The sequence below is a fragment of the Bombina bombina genome, chromosome 1, assembly GCF_027579735.1.
Source record: "Bombina bombina isolate aBomBom1 chromosome 1, aBomBom1.pri, whole genome shotgun sequence".
In the NCBI taxonomy this organism is placed as follows: Eukaryota; Metazoa; Chordata; class Amphibia; order Anura; family Bombinatoridae; genus Bombina; species Bombina bombina.
Genome location: NC_069499.1, coordinates 1,236,267,149 through 1,236,290,356, shown reverse-complemented (window position 1 = coordinate 1,236,290,356; position 23,208 = coordinate 1,236,267,149).

The following is a 23,208-nucleotide window of genomic DNA, read 5'->3' as shown; positions in this document are numbered from 1 at the left end:
ATTTCACAGGTAAGTTTGCATTTATTTTAACTAGGTAGATTAGTTATTAAATAGTTATTAACTACTATTTACTAACTACCTAGTTAAAATAAACACAAATTTACCTGTAAAATAAAACCTAACCTGTCTTACAGTAAAACCTAACATTAAACTAAAATTAAATAAATTACATTAATCAAATACAATTAACTAAATTTAAAAAAAAAATAAACACTAAATTACACAAAAGAAAAAAGAAATGATCAAATATTTAAACTAATTACTCCTAATCTAATAGCCCTATCAAAATACAAAAGCCCCCCAAAATAATAAAACCCCTAGCCTAAACTAAACTGCCAATAGCCCTTAAAAGGGCCTTTTGCAGGGCATTGCCCCAAAGATATCAGCTCTTTTTCCTGGCAAATAAAAATACAAACATCCCTCCCAAAAACAGGAGAAAATGACAGCGCTACACTGAATCAGGTGGGGCACCCGTAGAACTTCCCCTTTAAAAAAATAATCAAAAAGTAAAAACGGGGTGTATCTAATATCTGTTTCTCAGAAGACACACAACCAATCCCCTATAATATAAACATATGGAACATAAATACAATCACCGACGTACACAACAGATATGTGAAAATACAACAGTCCCAAAATAAAACAGTCCCAAAACCGTAGCTGGTTTAAGTCACACAAAAAGCATATAGACTGATTGTAGCAGGATTGGTGTGTTAACTTAGCTGAACCAGATGGAGGCAAAGTTTGTTCAGTAAATGTGCATACACGGCAAATCCGATGTGGTAATGTCCAGTTGGTCTGATGGAATATATGCTGAAGGATCCTTACAGGAGCAGCTGATGAATCACGGAACTCCAGCTATGTGTATCCCGTTGCAGCAAGCTGTATAAGAAATGACAAGAAGAAAACAGCGCATCCACGAATCACAGCAGCGTTTATTCAGGTAAATGACACACACAGAAAATTGCACACTTACAAGATGACAGTAATGTATGAGCGGTAATGCCCTCTGGCTAGTTGTCTTTCGCCTGTAGCAAATCTCAGCGGGAACACCTCAGACGCCGACCAGCAGCACCAAGAGACCCGCTTCCTGTCACATACGGCAGGTGCCAAAGAGAAACTCAAAAGAGCAGCAGTCCTAAACACTTTGATGGTAGGAGTTAGTTACCCTACGCGTTTCCTCTGCACACGGGCAGACTTCTTCAGGGGTATATGAAAATACAAGCTAACAAACTACCTGTAGGACTGCAATTTATACACACACCTCTGACATACTTCCTCTCAGTAAGGGATTTACCTTTTTACCACATATATCCTAATACACTCGTATCTGACAGATTACTTGGATTATATGGGCACTAGTGGTTAAAAAAGGCTCACACATATATAACTACACTAAAATAGCAACATAGCTAAACAAGTATTAAATGCATTTAGCTGTATAAAAATATATATATATATAGCTATATTATAATTCATAAAATCATTTGATCCATATAAAAACACCAACATAAATGCAAACAATGTATAAAGCCACAAGAATTAATCAAGATATAAAACTAGCCCAATACTAAATCTATAAAAAAAAAAAAAACTCTATAAAAAAACTCTATCTCTAGTAGACCTAATACTAAAATTTATAATAAGATAAGCCTGGTATTTATTACCTATAACATTGAGGATGTGGAGTATTACATTTATTAAATACCTAAATAAATAAAATAGATGAAAATTTTTTATATTAACCCATGAATGCCTGGAGGTCAATATCAATATTTAAACCTTTTGGTTCCAAACACTCTAAGCGATGGATCCATTTGGTTTCGCACTTTCTAAGTAGCAACAATCTCCTATTAGGACATGGTCCAGGTTTAATTTGTTCCAAAATTCTAATCTTCAAATCACTAAAATCCCTATTATGTACATAATTGAAATGGTTAGATACACTATGTTTATCATACCCTGATTTAATGTTCTCAACGTGTTCGTACCACCTTCTTTTTATACATCTTTTTGTACGACCTACATATATTTTCCCACATTTACATAACAATTGGTAAACCACATATGTGGATTTACAGTTTGTTCTACCCTCTATTATGTATTTTTTACTTTTATCAAAGTTGTATATTTCATTACCCTTCAAGACATGATCGCACATGATACAATTTTTTCTAAAACATTTAAAAGTACCAGCTTGTGCTTGCAGCCAGTGGGAGGAGGGAATAATGTTACTTTTTAATTTTGAGGGAGCCACCATACTTTTTAAGTTCCTATTTTTCTTAAAGATAACCTGGGGATTCATTCCTATTTGATCTTTTAAAATAGGGTCACCCCTTAGTACTTCCCAGTGTTTCTTCAAAATGTTCTTAACTACTTGAGCACCCTCATTATATGTGGTGATAAATTTAACCTGACTGTGGTTATCCTGGAATCTGTTGTTATTCTTGGTACTCTTATAATCTCTGGGGAAAGTTCTACACTTTTCCTTTGCCTCTTCAATTAAATCTCTGTTATATCCTTTTACTAACAGTTTATTTTCCAGAACTTTGGACTCGTCCATATAGTCATCCTCATATGTACAGTTCCGCCTAATGAGTCTAAACTGTCCATAAGGGATATTGTCCTTCCACCTTTTTAAGTGTCCACTGCTGGCATTTAAAAAGCCATTTCTGTCTGATGGCTTTCTAAAGTTTCTAACAGCCACTTTATTTTCTTTTATGAAAAGGGTAATATCTAAAAAATCGATAGAATCCCTGTTAGTACAACTCGTGAAAGTGAGATTATATGCATTGTTATTCATGTATTTTAAAAATTCACTTGCTTCTTCTTCCGTTCCTTTCCATATAAGTACTATATCATCTATATACCTGTAAAACTTATGTATATTATCTCTATATGGATTATTTTTCCAAATACATTTATTCTCATAATAGGCCATATAGATGTTGGCATATGACGGTGCCATTGTGGTACCCATGGCCGTACCCTGTATTTGCCTGTAGAAAGTTCCCTCAAACTGAAAATAATTATATTCTAATATAAAATAAATAGCTTCTGTCAGAAAATCTACATGCATTTCTGGGATATTCCATCCTCCACACATCTCTCTAAAGGCAACTACACCTAAATCATGGGGGATATTTGTGTAGAGGGCGGAAACATCACATGTCATCCAAATGAAGTTAGGGTCCCATTCCATACCTTCTACTTTATTTATAATATCAGCTGTATCTCTAATCTAAAATCTGTCATTTACCTGAATAAACGCTGCTGTGATTCGTGGATGTGCTGTTTTCTTCTTGTCATTTCTTAAACATCCCTCCCAACAGTAAAACCCACTACCTTCACAACCAACCCCCCAAACAAAATTCTATCTAAAAACCTAAGCTACCCATTGCCGTGAAAAAGGCATTTGGATGGGCATTACCCTTAAAAGGGCATTTATCTCTTTTACATTGCCCAAACCCTAAGCTAAAAATAAAACCCACCCAATAAACCTTTAATAAAACCTAACACTAACCCCCGAAGATCCACTTACAGTTTTGGAAGACCGGACATCCATCCTCATCCAGTCGGCGAAGTCCTCATCCACGCGGTAAGAAGTCCTCAATGAAACCGGGAGAAGTCTTCATCCAAGTGGCAAGAAGTCCTCATCCAGGCGGGCAGAAGCCTTCATCCAGACGGAATCTTCTATCTTCATCCTTCCGGCCTTCAGCCTTATTTCCTCTATTTAGAATTCTCCAAACATACTTTTAATAATTAAATTGATTAGTAAAGGGACAGTAAAGCCATAGCATATATCAGCAATTACGCACTCCATTGCAAAAGAACACCTAGATTACAAATTGTGCGCTAAACCTGGTGCGTAAATAACGCTAAGTAATTAATGGTATTGCACTTTCCATAGCGCTGCCATTACAAGTTACTTGACATGCTCGTGCACGTTTTCCCCATAGACATCAATGGAGAAAAAGTGTTAGAAAAAAACTAACACCTGCAATTGCTATAATGCATTCCCCATTGATGTCTATGGAGACAAGAAATCTAACACTCTAACATAAACCCCTAGTCTAAATACCCCTAATCCACCTCTCCCTGACATCGCCAACACTAAATAAATATATAAACCCCTAAACCGCCACCCCCGACATCACCTACCCTAAACAAACCTATTAACCCTTAATCTGCCACCCACTCGCATCGCTAACACCTAAATAAACCCATTAATTCCTAAACCGCCGAACCCCCCACATCCCTAACACCTTAAAAAAATATTAAACCCTAATCTGCCACCAAACATCCACATCACAAATACTAAACTAAATCTATTAACCCAAAAAGAGCTGATTTATTTAGGGTAATGCTCTACAAAATGACCTTTTAATGGCTATTGGTAGTTTAATGTTAGATTAGGCTGTGTTTTTATTTTGGGGTGGCTTTTTTGTTTTATAGGGGTATTAGAATAGGTTTAATTTTTTATTTTTGATAATTTCGTTTATAATTTTTTGTAATTTTAGACTTTGTTATTTTTTGTAATGTTAAGTTCTTTTTTTATTTTAGTAGTGTTAGGATATTTTTATTTTGTAATTTAGGTTTTTTTATTTTTGGTATATTTTATTTTTTTAAATTGTAATGTTAGGTTTATTTACAGATTAAGCTTATTTTTTTTTTTTATTTCACAGGTAAGTTTTTATTTATTTTAAATGTTATATTGTAAGTTTAATTTAAAGTAAGGGAGGGTGTTAGGTTTAGGGGTTAATAGTTTAATTTAGTTTGTCACAATGTGGGTATTTGGCGGTTTAGGGGTTAATAGGTTTAGTTGAGTATTTGCGATGTGGGTGTTTGGCGGTTTAGGGGTTTTAGTTTTAGGTTAGTATTTGCGATGCTGGGAGCGGTGAATTAGGGGTTAATAGTTTTATTTATGTGTTAGAAAGGTGGGGGTCGGCGGTTTAGGATTTTATAGGGTTATTTAGTGTTGACTATGCGGAGGGGGCCGCAGATTGGGGGTTAATACTTTAATTTAAAGTTGTTGGTGATCTGGGTGGGCGGTGGATTAGGTGTTAATAGGTTTATTGTAGTGTTGGCGATGCAGGTGGGTGGCAGATTAGGGGTTAATAGGTTTATTTAGTGTTGGCGATGTGGGTGGCTGGCGGATTAGGGGTTAATAGGTTTATTTTAGTATTTGCGATGTGGGGGGATGGTGGATTAGGGGTTAATAGGTAGTTTATGGGTGTTAGTGTACTTTGTAACATTTTTGTTATGAGTTTTGTGAAACATTTTTGTTTTGCAAAATCCATAACTACTGGTCTTTGATAGCGGAATAGATCCTGGCGGTATAAGCTATAACGCTAGCGAAATAATCTGACTGCACAACCTGTAATACAGGTGAGCTGAATATTCCAAACTCAAAAGCTATTTTTTGAGTGCAGAAAGGATTGCTGCGGTATAGGCTAAAACGCTAGCGGTATAGCTGTACAGCAGCGACTTGCAATACAGTTTTGCAATTTTCCGCTCGCAAAGGCCAATTTTTCAGCGGTATAGCCATACCGCAACACTTGTAATCTAGGAAGAAATGTTTTAAAATAATTTATAATGTTTATTTAACAAGGTTTTGGTAATCAAGAGCAGTTCAGGAGTAACACCCCTTTAAAAGTCTGGTGCAATCCATATTACTCTTCTTATAGACAGATGTAAGTGAGCTTGTTCTTTGAGAGCAAATAACTGTGTTACATTTTGTAGGCTCAGGTAAATTTCCTCATGCTTGTAGAATAGAAGCCTTCCAATCAAAGTTTTCAGAGGTATTTTAGAGCAAAAATAGGCAAAATAAATAAATATATTTCAACATTGTTTATTTTTTTTTAATTATACATTTTGGGCTAGATTACAAATGCAGCGCTATTTAGAACTTCCACTCGACTGTAAATGGTGTTGGAAGGAGGCTTTTTGCACACATTGGGTTGCACTTATATTACAAATTGAAAGTAAAAAGTTTGCACACGAACACTAATCCGACACACGCACAAAAAGTGGAACTTAGAATATCGCAAATGCTTATTCCCCCATAGTTTTTTTTCAGTATTCGCATTTCATTGAAGTCTAACACCCATACTCTCGCGCTAATGCAATCGGGTTTAACCAAGTGCGCTCAACCCAACATGACATATGACAGAACCCAAGGCATAGTAATGGAAGGTGTCTATATTCCCTCAAAAGTGCTGCAGTGCGGGGTATGGTCTGACAACCCCAGGGAGAATTGTTATGTTTGTTTGCCACATAGAGAAAATATGTGATTTATTTCTGGGTCCCTGGGGTGGAGTATTTGGAGAGTAGGGTGGGCCAGTGCTCCACCCCGCAGTTTGCAAGTAGCACATTATGTCAAAAAGTCCAGTCCAGGAATTCTGTCTGACTCAGCTAGCTACTCACCTGCATGTGGTAATTAACAGCAGGTGCTAATAAAATCCCCAGTCAGGGCTTGAGAGGTAGATTTGCCAGCAGTAAAGGGAAACTGCAAACACTCTCCTGAGAGACTGAGAGGAATTATCTCTAAAGGACAATGTTTGAAAGGTCTGTGCAATATTACTTTTGTGAAAAGCTACTTAGTGCAGACAGTTGTACTTGTTAGTAAGTGCTCAGTGGAGCAAGCCTCTTTTGTTTTGCTTATGTTTATTTTGCCTGTTTTTTTGCCAGACCTGATAATAAACAGACTGTATTTTATAAAGCTACAACCTTGTGTGATGTTTCCAGCTTTGAGGACTGTGTGTTTCCAAGATCCCAGGTCACATATGGTGGAGGTAGCGGGCAACACACTAATAGTCTGTTAAGGAAACAATACCACACTTAAAATGGAGGAAGTTGCAAAGGCTTTACTACAGGCTACGGCCTCACAGCAACAGGCCACTGCCACACAGCAGCAAGCTACTGCCAGCCAGCAAGAAAATATTGCAGTGCTACAAAAACTGGTATTAACACAAAGAGAGGAACAGCAGAATATCACACGTACCATGCAGTAGGAGATTCAAGGCCTATCTGAAATTCTGAGCAGGTGTGCTGCAGAAATTCCACACAGTTCTAAGACTCTGAGAGTGAGTAACTATTTGCAAAAGATGGTGGCGACAGATGATGTGGAGGCTTACCTGATGGCTTTTGAAAGGACAGCCGAAAGAGAAGGGTGGCCTGCGTCTGAATGGGCAAGTCTCCTTGCGCCATTTCTGAGTGGAGAACCTCCGAAGGCATATTATGAAGGCCAGTGACTATATAAAGCTAAAAAAAAAAAAAAACACAGCAGACCTCCCTACAATGGAGGAGAATGAACCCATAGTCAATATCTCAGAAACCCTGACTATCCACCAGAAGAGGGAGGTAAAAGACTTCATCAGATTAAATAAAGATGTTTTCTCCTCAGTCCCAGGAAGAACTACGATAATAGAGCATGACATTGTCACTGAACCGGGAAAAAGGATAAATCTAAAGCCATATAGAATACCTGAAGCCCGGAGGGAAGCAATCAAATTGGAAGTAAAGAAAATGCTGGACCTTGGGGTAATTGAAGAATCCCAAAGTGACTGGAGTAGCCCAATTGTGCTTGTACCAAAGTCTGATGGCACAATCAGGTTTTGTAATGATTACCGGAAGCTGAATGCAATATCCAAGTTTGATGCATACCCCATGCCAAGGGTTGATGAACTTGTGGAGAGACTCGGGAGAGCCAGGTACCTTACCACATTGGATTTGACCAAGGGATATTGGCACGTGCCGCTTACAGGACGGGCAAAGGAAAAGACTGCCTTTTCTACTCCAGATGGGCTCTTCCAATACAAGGTGTTATCTTTTGGCCTACATGGTGCTCCAGCAACATTTCAAAGAATGATGGACCGGATCTTAAGGCCACATGCTCATTATGCTGCAGCTTACTTATATGACGTGGTCATACATAGTGAAGATTGGGAGTCTCACTTGCCAAAAGTGCAAGCTGTCCTTAATTCCATAAGAAATGCCGGTCTGACAGCAAATCCGAGTAAATGTACCATTGGCTTGGAGGAGGCCAAGTATCTTGGCTATTCCATTGGAAGAGGAATAGTAAAGCCACAACTTGCTAAAGTTGAAGACATAAGGAATTGGCCACGACCTATGACAAAGAAACAGGTCAGAACATTTCTTGGGCTTGTTGGCTACTACAGAAGGTTTATCTCCAACTTTGTTACTATAGCGGGTCCTTTAACTGACCTCACTAAAGCAAAAGCTCCAGTAATAGTGAAATGGTCCTCTGAAGCTGAACAGGCATTTCAAAATCTCAAGGAAGCCATCTGTAGACAACCAGTGTTAGTCACCCCTGATTTTTCAAAGGAGTTTGTTTTACAGATGGATGCCTCTGATGTTGGGCTTGGAGCAGTGCTTTCCCAGGAAACTCAAAGTGAAGAGCACCCAATACTATACCTGAGCCGTAAACTTCAACCTAGAGAAAATAACTATTCAATTGTTGAAAAGGAGTGTCTAGCAATTAAATGGGCTGTTGAAACTCTCAAATATTATTTGTTGGGCAGAAAATTTAGACTAGTTACTGATCATGCACCTCTCAAATGGATGAGTCAAAATAAGGATAATAATAGTAGAGTTACACGCTGGTTCCTTAGTTTGCAACCCTATCTCTTCTTAGTAGAACACAGGGCAGGAAGTAAGCAGGGTAATGCTGATGGCCTTTCACATATGCATACGCTTTTGGCCATGGTCGCTCACCACACTAGGTCTGAGCTGGCGGGGAGGATGTGTGACAGAACCCAAGGCATAGTAATGGAAGGTGTCTATATTCCCTCAAAAGTGCTGCAGTGCGGGGTATGGTCTGACAACCCCAGGGAGAATTGTTATGTTTGTTTGCCACATAGAGAAAATATGTGATTTATTTCTGGGTCCCTGGGGTGGAGTATTTGGAGAGTAGGGTGGGCCAGTGCTCCACCCTGCAGTTTGCAAGTAGCACATTATGTCAAAAAGTCCAGTCCAGGAATTCTGTCTGACTCAGCTAGCTACTCACCTGCATGTGGTAATTAACAGCAGGTGCTAATAAAATCCCCAGTCAGGGGTTGAGAGGTAGATTTGCCAGCAGTAAAGGGAAACTGCAAACACTCTCCTGAGAGACTGAGAGGAATTATCTCTAAAGGACAAAGTTTGAAAGGTCTGTGCAATATTACTTTTGTGAAAAGCTACTTAGTGCAGACAGTTGTACTTGTTAGTAAGTGCTCAGTGGAGCAAGCCTCTTTTGTTTTGTTTATGTTTATTTTGCCTGTTTTTTAGCCAGACCTGATAATAAACAGACTGTATTTTATAAAGCTACAACCTTGTGTGGTGTTTCCAGCTTTGAGGACTGTGTGTTTCCAAGACCCCAGGTCACTATATATATATATATATATATATATATATATATATTCATACATAACACACAGAGAAAGTCTGGCACTCATTTGCAAGTACACAGCTAAGATTTAAAGCAAAATTGGAAGAGTTAGTTACCGCATCTGGCCAAATAGGTAAAGACCAGAAACCATGTCAAGGTCTCTTCCAACCTGGGTCGCTAATATAGTCAAACAATGCATGCTCTTAATCAAATAAACTGGGAACCATCCAAGGGTGCATAGGCCTTATGTAATCTCCCTAGACACATACAAAACATGCAAATGGACTGCACTCTCAAACTGGACCGGGTACACATCCTATGACCTTGCAAAATGCACAGCTCTGGGTACTCAATAGCACTCACAGGCAGCTGCAAAGTCTGGATGCAGGGCCCATAGGGAAAGTTTCAAAACAAATTCACACAACACAGAGGAAGTCTGGCACTCACTTGCAAGTATACAGCTAAGATTAAAAGGAAAAATGGATGTCAGTTATTGCATCTAGCCAAATGGGTCAAGCCCAGGAACCACGTCACATTCTCTTCCATCCTGGGTCCCTAATACAGTCAAACAATGAATACTTTCAATCAAACAAACTGGGAACCACTCAAGGGTGCATAGGCCTTATGTAATCTCCCTAGACACATACAAAACATGCAAATGGACTGCACTCTCAAACTGGACCGGGTACACATCCTATGACCTTGCAAAATGCACAACTCTGGGTGCTCAGTAGCACTCACAGGCAGCTGAACAGTCTCCAGAGACCCAGGCAGTTAACCCTTTTCAAGTCTGGGTGCAAAACGCATAGGGAAAATTAAAAAAAACAAATTAATCAACACCACACACAGAGGAAGTCTGGCACTTTCTTGCAAGTACACAGCAAGATTAAAATTAAAAATGGAAGAGTTGGTTACTCCATCTGGCCAAAAGGTTCAAGCCCAGGAACCACATCAAGGTCTCTTCTATCCTGGGTCCCTAATACAGCCAAACAATTAATGCTTTCAATCCCACAAACAGGGAACCACCCTAGGGTGCACAGGCCTTATGTAAACTAGATATTTACAGATATATATAGGAATATCATTTTTTAAAAATACACAGAGTATGTTCCCCTATGTGTAGAAATTTGGAATGTAAAATTTTTACAGTACATACACAGTTTAAACAAATTATTAAATACTAATAGTCAATAAAATTGCTTTTCCATGTTTTCAGGTATTTGACTGCAAAAGGCTCCAATGTACATATATATATATATATATATATATATATATATATACATGTATACATATGTATCTATGTACTGTAATTATATGTTTTACTATATATTTAATTTACATGTTTACCATTCCAATGTTCTTCGCTTACAGGATAATGTCCTTTTTATTGTCAATACATATTTCTATTTATATATATGTATATATCTATGCGTGCATATCTATTCTTATAGATATATAGTTATATATATGTATTTTACATGAACAGTATCATATATATATATATATATATATATAAAATCAGAAACAGACCTTGCACTCGCTGGATTTTTTAACAAACTTTTTTACTTGGCAAAAATAGTGACGTTTCGGGGACAGTGTATCCCCTTCCTGAGGAAGGGGATACACTGTCCCCGAAACGTCACTATTTTTGCCAAGTAAAAAAGTTTGTTAAAAAATCCAGCGAGTGCAAGGTCTGTTTCTGATTTTGTATCTAATTTCACTAGCACCCTGGTTGTTGCATATAAAAAGTTGCAGCATATGCTGGTATCCACTCTTCTGTTATGCTGTAATGATAGTGCCAGATATTTCAAAAGTTGTTACTACGTCCTGAACTTGTGCTGAGCTGAATGTGATCAGACAGCATAAAAGAACATATAAGAAAGTTCCGGTATACACTGTGTTTGGGCCAGAAGAGTGGGCTGTATACAGAGTCCCCGCTGGAATACCTTAGAGCCTGAACACAACCAGGTGTGCAAAGTAGAAAAAGGAAAAGGTATACCTTCTAGATGGATGGACCAAACCAGTTCTTGGTGAAAATGGAATCAGGACAACTTCCTCCGAGGATCCCAGGTAGGCTAGAGCCCACTAGTCTCATCAGACGGGTAATATCATGCGTCGCCGTCGCGACCTCTGATGAAGCGCATGTGCACATGCGCGAAACGCGTCAGGTGTTAAGCCTTTGTTATCACCTAAGTATTAGCCCTTTGCTGAAATAAATCTACTTTGAACCTGCCTTTTGGATTCTGCATCAGCCTCCTTTTTTCTCCTTCTTTGGGGGGACTTCCTTTTGCTATATATATATATATATATATATATATATATACAGTATATATTTAATAATAAAAAGTACATTATTTTCTATGTAAAGAACATAGGAATGTAAAACATGCATTTTGCTCATTGGGTTTAAAAATTTAGATTTGCCTAATTAGCAAATGCATAATAAAAAGGCAATTCACACTTTGAATATCAAATAAGTAGGAATTTTATTCCTTTCATTTCCCTGTATCATGTGATAGCCATCAGCCAATCATAAATTCATATACATATATATAACGTGATAAAATATATCAGAAAGTATCTATGTTATTATAGTTTTGAATTATCCTCTCCCCATCATATGGTTTTACTGCCCCAAGGCCATAACCCTCCCAGAAGTCAAGCCTGATCTTAATTTTACTATCAGGTAATTTCATTAGTTTATGTTTGTTAGTTATTCATTTATCATTTTAGCTTGTTCAGTATAAGCACTTAATAATGGTTCATTTATTCTGCACTTTTCTTTTTTGTTTCTCACAGTGACAGTGTCCTCAGAAATGAAGCTGTTACAGTCACTATTACAGGCATGATAGACACATAGTATATCCAGTTCTCTTCTGTGTACAAAGGCATTTCCATAGCCAAGATAATGTAAAACCAATAAAACGTTACCTTGTGTTTTTAAAGCTGGATTACTTTTTATGTTCCTAATATTAAGTTATAAACTCCCAGGCTATTCAGTTATATAGATGTTTTTCTTAGAAATTGCATCCACTCTGGGTAAGTGTTGAATTAAGCAACAACCCCTAGAAACTGGTTGTTACAAGTAGTTAATGAACTGTGGCCTGAGATAGTTAATGCACTGTGAAATCGGTCATTAATTTTAGAAACAACCAATTTCTGGGGAATTGGTGCAATTATAAACCTTTTATAATCCAGCAGTAACAAACAGCAGAGAAAAAAAGGCTGAAAAGTAAAGGCCTCATAGAAAAGAGAAATGATCTTATGTAAAACTGTGAGTGTAAGTCTGTGCTGTCTGTGGAGGGTCAACTCTAATTCATTTTTAAATGTAAGGACTTGCCAATCTAGTAGAAATCTAGTAGAAATCCTGCTTATTATGGGACAGATTACAAGTGGTACGCTAATGATAGCGTGGTCCATCGATATTGTTTACCACACCCACACTAACATTAGCGCGCAACTTTAATATTACAATTCCATGGTATAGCAGGTTAACCTACAAAAGGGTTAGTGTGGCCAATTTTGCTCAAGCACAGCCTGTACTTTCAATGGATATCTCAATTGTGCTAGCTTGGGCTGGTATTAGTAGTTGAAAGTTATAACAAAAGCAGAAACTGCTGTAAAATATTTAGCTCAACTTCAGTCCTAAGGTAAATTGTAAGGTTTAAAAAAAAGATGCATAAAACGCACGTGGGTAGAGCTTGTTGATTGGTGACTAAATCTGAACAAAAAATGTGTTGCCTCCTAAGCTTACATTCCTGCTTTTTCAAATAACGATATCAAGAGATCAAAGAAGGAAAAAATAGGTTTCATTTCCCTTTAAAGAGCTTTCCCATTTCTTCTGTTTTCAATTTTGCTTAGTTTTCTTGGTATACTTTGTTAAAGAGTAATCCTAAGTGAGCTCAGGAGTGTGCACATGTCTTTAGCCATCTGGCAGCAGTGTCTGCAACAATGTTTATAGCAATGTCATACATAGTTGCAAACGCAGCTGCCATAGAATGCTACAGACACTTTATGGAAGCAGAGTTTGCAACTATGTATAAAATTGTTTTAAATATTCCTGCAAACACTGCAGCCAGATGGCTAAGGACATGTGCACGCTCCTGAGCTCCCCTATGGTTATTCTTTCAAAAAGGATATCAAGAGAACTAAGCAAAATTGATAATAGAAGTAAATTGGAAAGTTGTTTAAAATTGCATAATCTATCTGAATTATATACGCTTAAAGGGACACTGAACCCACATTTTTTCTTTCGTGATTCATTAATAATTTTAAGCAACTTTCTAATTGACTCCTATTATCAAATTTTCTTCATTCTCTTGGTATCTTTATTTTAAATGCAAGAATGTAAGTTTAGATGCCGGCCCATTTTTGGTGAACAACCTTGGTTGTCCTTGCTGATTGGTGGATAAATTCATCCACCAATAAAAAAAAATGCTGTCCAGAGTTCTGGAAAACCAAAACAAGCTTAGATGCCTTCTTTTTCAAATAAAGATAGCAAGAGAACGAAGAAAAATTGGGTTCAGTGTCCCTTTAATTTTTACTTTACTGTCCCTTTAATAATAATGTTTTAAAGCGGTTAACAGGTATACGTATATGGCAAAATGTTTGAATCAAAATGGTTCTAATACACACACACACACACATACACACGTATATATATATATATATATATATATATATATGTATACACACTGTTTTAACACAGCTATCCCTTAATAGGGTGATTGTAGCAATACAGAAATACTCTTTAAAGGAGGAGAGAGAAGGAGTAAAGAAAAGGAAGGGGAGGGGGACAGAAAAGGTAAGGTAAGTGAAAAGGTGAGGGGAGGGAGTGGATTTAGGGGATATTTCTGTTTATAGTTCAGGAAAGAGATTAATCAATACAAAAAAATAATTAAATCAAACTCCGAGTTTAAATCATTTGGTTCTCGGGAGCTGAATCCAAAATACTTCTCTTTTGGCAAGCTGTCTTTCCTTGTCTCCTCCCCTCTGTCTACTATCTATTCTTTCTATTCTGGTCCATTTTAGACTGTCTGTGCTTTTGTCATGAAAATCTTTAAAGTGATTCACAAGAGGGGTTGTCAGCACACCATTAGTGATGTTGAGTAGTGTTCCCTTATGCGGAATCTCACGTCCCTGGTATTGAGTCCTACATATTATGTCTCACAGAGTTCACGGGTCAACAGATACACTGCAAAGGTTGTCCTACAATTAAGATACCTATCATGCTAGAATTGTTTCTTGGTTACCATACTTTGGAAACCATTGCCAGTTGACACAAATTCACAAGCCTTGCATTTAGAATAACCACATTTAAATATGCCCTTATGGACAAACCAGGAACTACCACCACTATTTATTTCTCTGGTGTTCTTAAGCTCTGTTGGAGCCACCAGATCTGATATAGTGACCCCCTTTCTATAGGAGTATCTGCAACCTCTTTGTACAGTATCAACTAAACCATTATCAGCTGAGAGGAGGGGAAAATGCTGTCTCAAAATGTTACACACATCCTGATACTGATTGTTTAACTGTGTGACAAAAGTCACTCCTTGGAAAGCCTGTTCTAACTTACGGGGTTGTTTGCCTAGTAAAGCTTGTCTATCTCACTCTTCTATTTCCTTCCTAGCTCTTGAAACTAATTTTGGTTTATAACATCTTTCTCTCAATCTTTTAGTTAGCTGATTTGCCTGCTCCACAAAGTTTTCTTCTTTAGTGCAATTTCTTTTAAGGCAGGTGAATTGACCCTTCGCTATTGCAGAAAAAAACCCTTTGGGGTGATTACTCCTCGCATGTAGAAGGCTATTGCCAGTGGTAGGTTTCCTGTACACATCTGTAGTGATGGTACCATCATGATTCCCTTTCAGAATAATGTTAAGATAATCTTTAGTTATCTTTCCAAATACATGTGTAAACTCCAAACCAACCTCATTAGTATTAAGGAGCTCTACAAAGTCATTGGATTTCTTATGTCCTCCATCCCAAATGAGTAGCAAATCATCAATAAATCTCTTAAAAAGACTATCTTCTGTCTGAGGGGGTGTCCACATCCATAGACGTGGGACAGCTCCCACCAACCCATAAATAGGTTGGCATAGGAGGGGGCGAACTTCGCCCCCATTGCTGTCCCACGTCTCTGAAGGTAGTACTCCCCCTCAAACATGAAGTAGTTATGTGTGAGGAGAAATTTAGCAATTCTGATGACAAATTCAACAAATTCTTCTGTAAATTTAGAGTTTTTCAACATGAAAAATTCTATTGCCCTTAGGTCCAAGACATGAGGGATGGAGGAGTAAAGAGCTTTTACATCAATGGTTAACCATCCATAACTGTCCTTCCAATCCATATCCTTCACTAGATTTAAAATGTGTTTTGTGTCTATTACATAACTGTTAAGATTTTCTACCATTGGTTTTAGTATGCTGTCCAACCACTCCGACAGATGTTCTCTCAAAGAACCAATCCCACTCATGATGGGCCTGCCAGTTACATTTACAATTGATTTATGGACATTTGGAAGGTGATTGAAGATGGGAATGATAGGACTTGCTACTTAAATATTGACTAGTATGGTCATCAAAAAAAACAAGTGCCTTCCCATCATCAATCAAACCTTCCAAAGCTCTTTTATAGGCTAATGTTGGATCAGACTGTAGTCTGGTATACTGTTCGGTGTCATGTAGTTGCCTGATTTTTTCCCCTTTAATTCCTATTGGCTGATAGAATTCTATCAGCCAATAGGAATGTAAGGGAGGCCATCTTGGATGACGTCACTTAAAGGGAAACTTCATTCTACAGTGACCATCAGAAGAAGACGATGCTCCACGCAGGATGTCTTGAAGATGGACTCGCTCCGCGCCGGATGGATGAAGATAGAAGATGCCGCTTGGATGAAGACTTCTGCTAGCTTCGAGGTGGACTTCTGCCGCCTGGATGAGGATGAATGTTCGGTCTTCGAAAACTGTAAGTGGATCGTCGGGGTTAGTGTTAGTTTTTTTTTTACGGGTTTATTGGGTGGGTTTTATTTTTAGCTTAAGGTTTGGGCAATGTAAAAGAGCTAAATGCCCTTTTAAGGGCAATACCCATCCAAATGCCCTTTTCAGGGCAATGGTTAGCTTAGGTCTATTTAGATAGGTTTTTATTTGGGGGGTTTGGTTGTGTGGGTGGTGGTTTTTACTGTTGGGGGTTATTTGTATTTTTTATTACAGGTAAAAGAGCTGATTTCTTTGGGGCAATGCCCCGCAAAAGGCCCTTTTAAGGGACATTGGCAGTTTAGTGTAGGCTAGGGGCTTTTTTATTTTGGGGGGGCTAATAGATTAGGAGTAATTCGTTTTTATTTTTTATAATTTCGTTTTTTATTTTGTGTAATTTAGTGTTTATTTTTTTTGTAATTTAGATAATTGTATTTTAATATTTTAATTTATTTTATTTTATTGTAATGTTAGGTTTTAGTGTAAGGCAGGTTAGGTTTTATTTTACAGGTAACTTTGCATTTATTTTAATTAGGTAGCTAGTAAATAGTTAATAACTATTTACTAACTAGTCTACCTAGTTAAAATAAATACAAACTTACCTGTGAAATAAAAATAAAACCTAAGATAGCTACAATGTAACTATTCGTTATTTTGTAGCTAGCTTAGGTTTTATTTTACAGGTAAGTTTGTATTTAATTTTAAATAGGAATTATTTAGGTAATAATTGTAATTTTTATTTAGATTTATCTTAATTATATTTAAGTTAGGGTGTTAGAGTTAGGGTTATGGTTAAAGTTATGCTTAGGGTTAGGGTTAGGTTTAGGGGTTAATATATTTATTAGTGTTAGTGATGTTGGAGGCCAGAGGTTTAGGGGTTACTAACTTTAGTATAGTGGTGGCGACATTGGGGGTGGCAGATTAAGGGTTAACAACTGTAATGTAGGTGGCGGCAATGTTAAGGGCTGCAAACTCCAGGCCCAGATGGAATACACCCAAGGGTGTTAAGGGAATTTAGCACTGTTATAGACAAACCTTTACTCTTAATTTTTCAAGACTCATTATCCTCAGGCATGGTATCCCAGGATTGGCGTAAAGCTGATGTGGTGCCACTCTTCAAAAAGGGAAGCAGGGATGATCCAGGAAGCTATAGACTAGTTAGTCTGACATCAATAGTGGGGAAGATATTTGAAGGGATTATAAGGGATTATATTGATGATCATATTCGTGTAAACTAGATTATGAGTTCTAATCAGCATGGCTTTAGGAGAAATAGATCATGTCAAACTAATCTAATTAGATTCTATGAGGAAGTAAGTAAAAATATAGATAAAGGGGAATCAGTTGATGTGATATACTTAGATTTTGCAAAGGCATACAGTGCCACATGAGAGATTAATGCACAAAATTAAGGGACTGGGAATAGCTGAAAATGTTAGCTCATGGATAAATAACTGGATAAAAGATAGGGAGCAACGAGTAGTAGTAAATGGATCATACTCAGATTGGACAAAGGTAATCAGTGGCGTCCCCCAGGGATCAGTACTGGGCCCTGTTCTTTTTAATATTTTTATAAATGACTTGGAGCAAGGATTAAATAGCGACATCTCTATTTTTGCAGATGATACTAAATTAAGTAAGGTCATTAGGTCAGAGCAGGACGAACTCTATTTACAAAGGTATTTGCTAAAATTAGAACTATGGGCAAGTGAATGGAAAATGAGATTTAATACGGAAAAATGCAAGGTTCTACATTTTGGAAGTAAAAATAAGCAGGCTACGTATTTTTTAAATGGGACAAGACTTAGCCAAACACAGGAGGAAAGGGATTTGGGAGTAGTAATAGATAACAAGCTAAAGATGGGTGCACAATGCAGGGCAGTGGCTTCAAAGGCTAATAAGATACTAGCATGTATTAAAAGAGGCATTGATTCAAGGGAGGTAAGCATAATTCTGTCATTATATAGAGCCCTGGTAAGACCTCACCTTGAGTTTGGAGTGCAGTTCTGGGGACCGATTGCTAAAAAAGATATTGCAGAACTAGAAAAAGTTCAAAGAAGGGCCACAAAGCTAATAAGGAGATTGGAGAAATTAACCTATGAGGAGAGGCTAGCCAAACTGGGTCTGTTTTCTTTAGAAAAAAGGCGCTTGAGAGGTGACATGATTACTTTATATAAATATATTCAAGTCCCATATACAGAGATGGCAGAAGCTCTGTTTATTCCAAGAAAATTGTTTCTGACAAGAGGTCATAATTTAAGGTTGGAGGAAAGGAGATTTAATCTCCTGCAACGGAAACGTTTTTTCACTGTAAGAGCAATAAAATTGTGGAACTCATTACCAAAGGAGGTAGTGAATGCCAATACCATAGATACATTTAAAAATACAAACATATGAAAAAAGTACTCCTCTGACTTTAGGGGATCCGCTCTGCTTATGGTAGCTGTGAAAAGAAAGATCTCGCCTTCAAACACCTCTTTAACTCTGCCCCGGTGGCTGCCGTCTCCTCGATATCCGTCCTCACCACTCGACCGTGATCGCGGGACTCTTCGGACAGCGTCTGACGTCACTCCCTCGTGACCGCACCTTGCCTATCTCAGGGCAGATCTGGTGTACCGGAGTCTACTATTCTCCAGCTCCTACCGATCCTGGCAGAAAATTGAATTACATATACCCGGAGCTCTCACGGGTGGTTTTCAGGCTGTCAGCCCTCTTGCAGCAAGCAATGGCCCTCTTCCCTGGCCGGACAGTATTCAAACAAACAAGAATGCCGCTTAAGGTAAAACTCCGTACTTTATTGGTCAATGATAAAAACTTTGTGCCAGTGTGCAGTAACAAGTGTTTTAAAACAGCTGTTTAGTCACAAACAGGCCAGTCTGACGTGTTTTGGCTGATGTGCCTTATTGATAGACTTCAATAAAATTGTGGAACTCATTACCAAAGGAGGTAGTGAATGCCAATACCATAGATACATTTAAAAATAGTCTGGATAAATTTCTGTATATAAACAAAATTAATGGATATGATTGCTAGTATTAAATGTGTCACATTTTAATGGGGTTATTTAAGCTTAACTGGAGCTTTTTGTGAGTATTTTAGATTTGTATAGGTTGAATTCGATGGACTTCAGTCTTTTTTTCAACCTTATCTACTATGTTACTATGTTACTATGTATATTAGGGGTTAATAAGTGTATTTATGTGGCGTCGATGTTAGGGGCAGCAGATTAGGGGTTAATAACATTATGTAGGTGGCGGCCATGTTAAGGGCGGCAGATTAGGGGTTAATAACATTATGTAGGTGGCGGCAATGTCGGGGGCTGAAGATTATGGGTGTTTAGACGTGGTTTTTATGTTAGGGTGTTAGGTTTAAACGTAACTTTTTCTTTCCCCATAGACATCAATGGGGCTGCATTATAGAGCTTTTGTTTCCACGATTGCAGGTGTTAGGCTTTTCTTTTGCCGACTCTCCCCATTGATGTCTATGGGGAAATCGTGCATGAGCACGTCAAAGCAGTGCTTGTATTTGGGTGAGGTATGGAGCTCAACGCCACCATATCACCCTCGCAAACCTGCTTTTTCAAAAACTGTAATAGCAGCGCTATAGGGAGGTTAAATACCGCCGCTTTTGTGTGGGTCGTTAATTTCCCTATAGTGCTCAAAACTTGTAATCTAGCTGTTTGTTAGTTAGCCTTCCTGCTATTAATATCATTTGCTTCCAATTAATAATATCATACACATTAAAAAAGAACCACTAGCAATGCGGTTAAACAATTATTGTAGCTGCAACACTTAGAAAAATGCAAAAAAGTTTATGTAAATGTTTTTTAAATGTAAAAATGCTCAAATCTGTTTTTTTTTAGGGTAAAGTAGTCTTGCTGGATAGAATGACAGATGTATCCAGGGGATGGCCATAGCTTTTCTGGGGTATTCTAGAGACGTGGTCTGGAATTTTCCCTTACTCTTTAACCCAGAATGCAGAATTCAAAAATTCTTTTTTTTATTTTTATATTTTCATGTTTCAAGTTTATGCATATGTTAGGGTAGACTGTTTTATAGAGGGAGTTTTTTTACGCCATAATTAGTTCTGTTATATTTTTGTGATGCTGATATCATTCACATTGGAAGTGAATGGTTAAGAGAGTTGTGGCTTTATTGATTATAATGTATCAGAATTTGCAACTGGTGGCTTTGATACAAGGATGGTAAAATCTTTAAGTATTCCACAATTTTTGAGTTTCTGATCAGACTTGTAGTAGCAGTACCAGGAAAAAAAGTAATTTAAACATGCCTGTATAAAGCTATTATGTGAAAATTAAGCCTACTCATGAGATAGAAAAGTGGACAGTCTAGACCAGTGATGGCGAACCTTGACACTCCAGATGTTTTAGAACTACATTTCCCATGATGCTCGACTGGACTTCAGAGTGCCTAAGCATCATGGGAAATGTAGTTCTGAAACATCTGGAGTGCCAAGGTTTGCCATCACTGGTCTAGGCAAACTATTAAAAGGACGGTAAAGACAGTATTATACTTAGACAGAGCATAACATTTAAAACAACTTTCTAATTTACTTCTATTGTTTAATTTGCTTCCTTTTCTTGTTATCCTTTGCTCAAATAGCAACAAGAAATAAAACTTCCCAAGATAACAACTTAACATCTAAGGAATGCATAGGCTCAAACGGAGCCCCTTGAAGAACCCTAAGAACTAAATTCAGACTCCATGGAGGAGTAACTGGTTTGAACACAGGCCTTATCCTGACCAAGGCCTTTCAAAATGATAGTACATCTGGGACAACTGCCAGATGTTTGTGTAACAAAATAGATAAAGACAGAGATTTGACCCTTTAGGGAACTTGACGATAAACCTTTCTCCAAACCCTCTTGGAGAAAAGACAAAATTTTAGGAATCCTAACTCTACTCCATGAGTAGCCCATGGATTCACACCAATAGAGATATTTACGCCATATCTTATGATAAATTTTTCTAGTGGCTTACGAGCCTGAATCATGGTCTCAATGACCGACTCAGAAAAAACTCGCTTGGATAAAATTAAGCATTTAATCTCCAAGCAGTCAGTTTCAGAAAACCAGATTTGGGTGAAGGAGGGGCCCTTGAATTAGAAGGTCCTTCCTCAACAGAAGTCTCCAAGGTGGCAGAGATGACATGTCCACCGGATCTGCATACCAAATCCTGCGAGGCTAAGCCGGCGCTATGAGAATCACTGATGCCCTCTCCTGCTTGATTCGAGCAATGACCCAAGGAAGAAAAGCAAATGGAGGAAAGAGCTGGAGAACAGTTTCGGATGGAGTTCCCACTCCCTTGGATGAACGGTCTGTCTGCTAAGGAAATCCGCCTCCCAGATGTCCACCCCTGGTATGTGGATCACCAACAGGCAGCAAGAATGGGCCTCCGCCCACTGAATTATTTTGGATACCTCTGTCATCGCTAAGGAACTCCTCATTCCTCCCTGATGATTGATGTAAGCCACTGATGTTATTTTGTTCGACTGGAACCTGATAAACTGGACAGAGGCTAACTGAGGCCAAGCTAGAAGAACATTGTAGATCGCTCTTAGCTCCAGAATGTTTATAGGAAAAACAGACTCTGGCTGAGTCCAAACCGCCTGAGCCCATAGGGAGCCCCAAACTGCTCCCTACCCTAGAAGGCTGGCGTCTATTGTCACAATCACTCAAGATGGTCTGTGAAAGCAGGTTCCCTGGGAGAGATGATCCAGAGACAACCACAATTGAAGAGAATCCCTTGTCTCCTGCTCCAGTATCATTCGAGGAGACAAATCTGTATAATCTCTGATCCATTGCCTGAGCATGCTTAACTGCAGAGGTCTGAGATGGAACCGAGCAAACAGGATGATGTCCATTGCCGCCACCATCAGCCCGATTACCTCCATGCACTGAGCCACTGAAGGCCGAGGAGTGGACTGAATCACTAGAAAAGTATCGATAATCTCTGATTGCCTGACATTCTGTCAGAAAATTCTTCATTGATATGGAATCTATTATGGTTCCCAAGAAAGTTACCCTTGTGCTTGGGACTAAGGAACTCTTTTTCAAATTTACCTTCCATCCGTGAGATCATGGGAAGGATAACACCATGTCCATGTGAAATCTTGCTAGCTGTAAGGATGGTGCCTGGACTAGGATGTCGTCCAGATAGGGCACCACTGCAATGCCCCATGACCGAAGCACCCCCAACCCCCAGAGCCTTTGTGAAAACTCTGAGAGCTGTGGCAAGACCAAAAGGAAGAGCCACAAACTGGAAGCGTTTGTCCAGAAAGGCAAACCTTAGAACTTGAGATGATTCTTGTGAATGGCACATGAAGGTACGCGTCCTTTAAATCCACTGTTGTCATAAATTGACCCTCTTGGATCAATGGAAGAATGGAACGAATAGTTTCCATCTTGAAGGACGGTACACTAAGAAATTTGTTTAGACTCTTGAGATCTAAAAAGTGGTCTGAAAGTTCCCTCTTTTTGGGGAACCACAAACTGATTGGTATAAAAAATCCAGACCCTGTACCTGTATTGGAACTGGAACAATCACTCCCAGGTCTGAGAGGTCTCCTATGCAGTGTAAGAACGCCTCTCCTTTTGTCTGATCTGCAGATAATCTTGAAAGCAGAAACCTGCCTCTGGGAGGAAAACTTTTGAACTCTAATTTGAATCCCTGGGACACTATTTTCTATTGCCCAGGGATACTGAACATCTCGAACCCAAGCCTGAGTGAAGACGGAAAGTCTGCCCACTACAAGATCTGATGCCAGATCGGGGGCATGTCCTTCATGCTGTCTTTGAATCAACAGCAGGCTATTTGGATTTTTTTT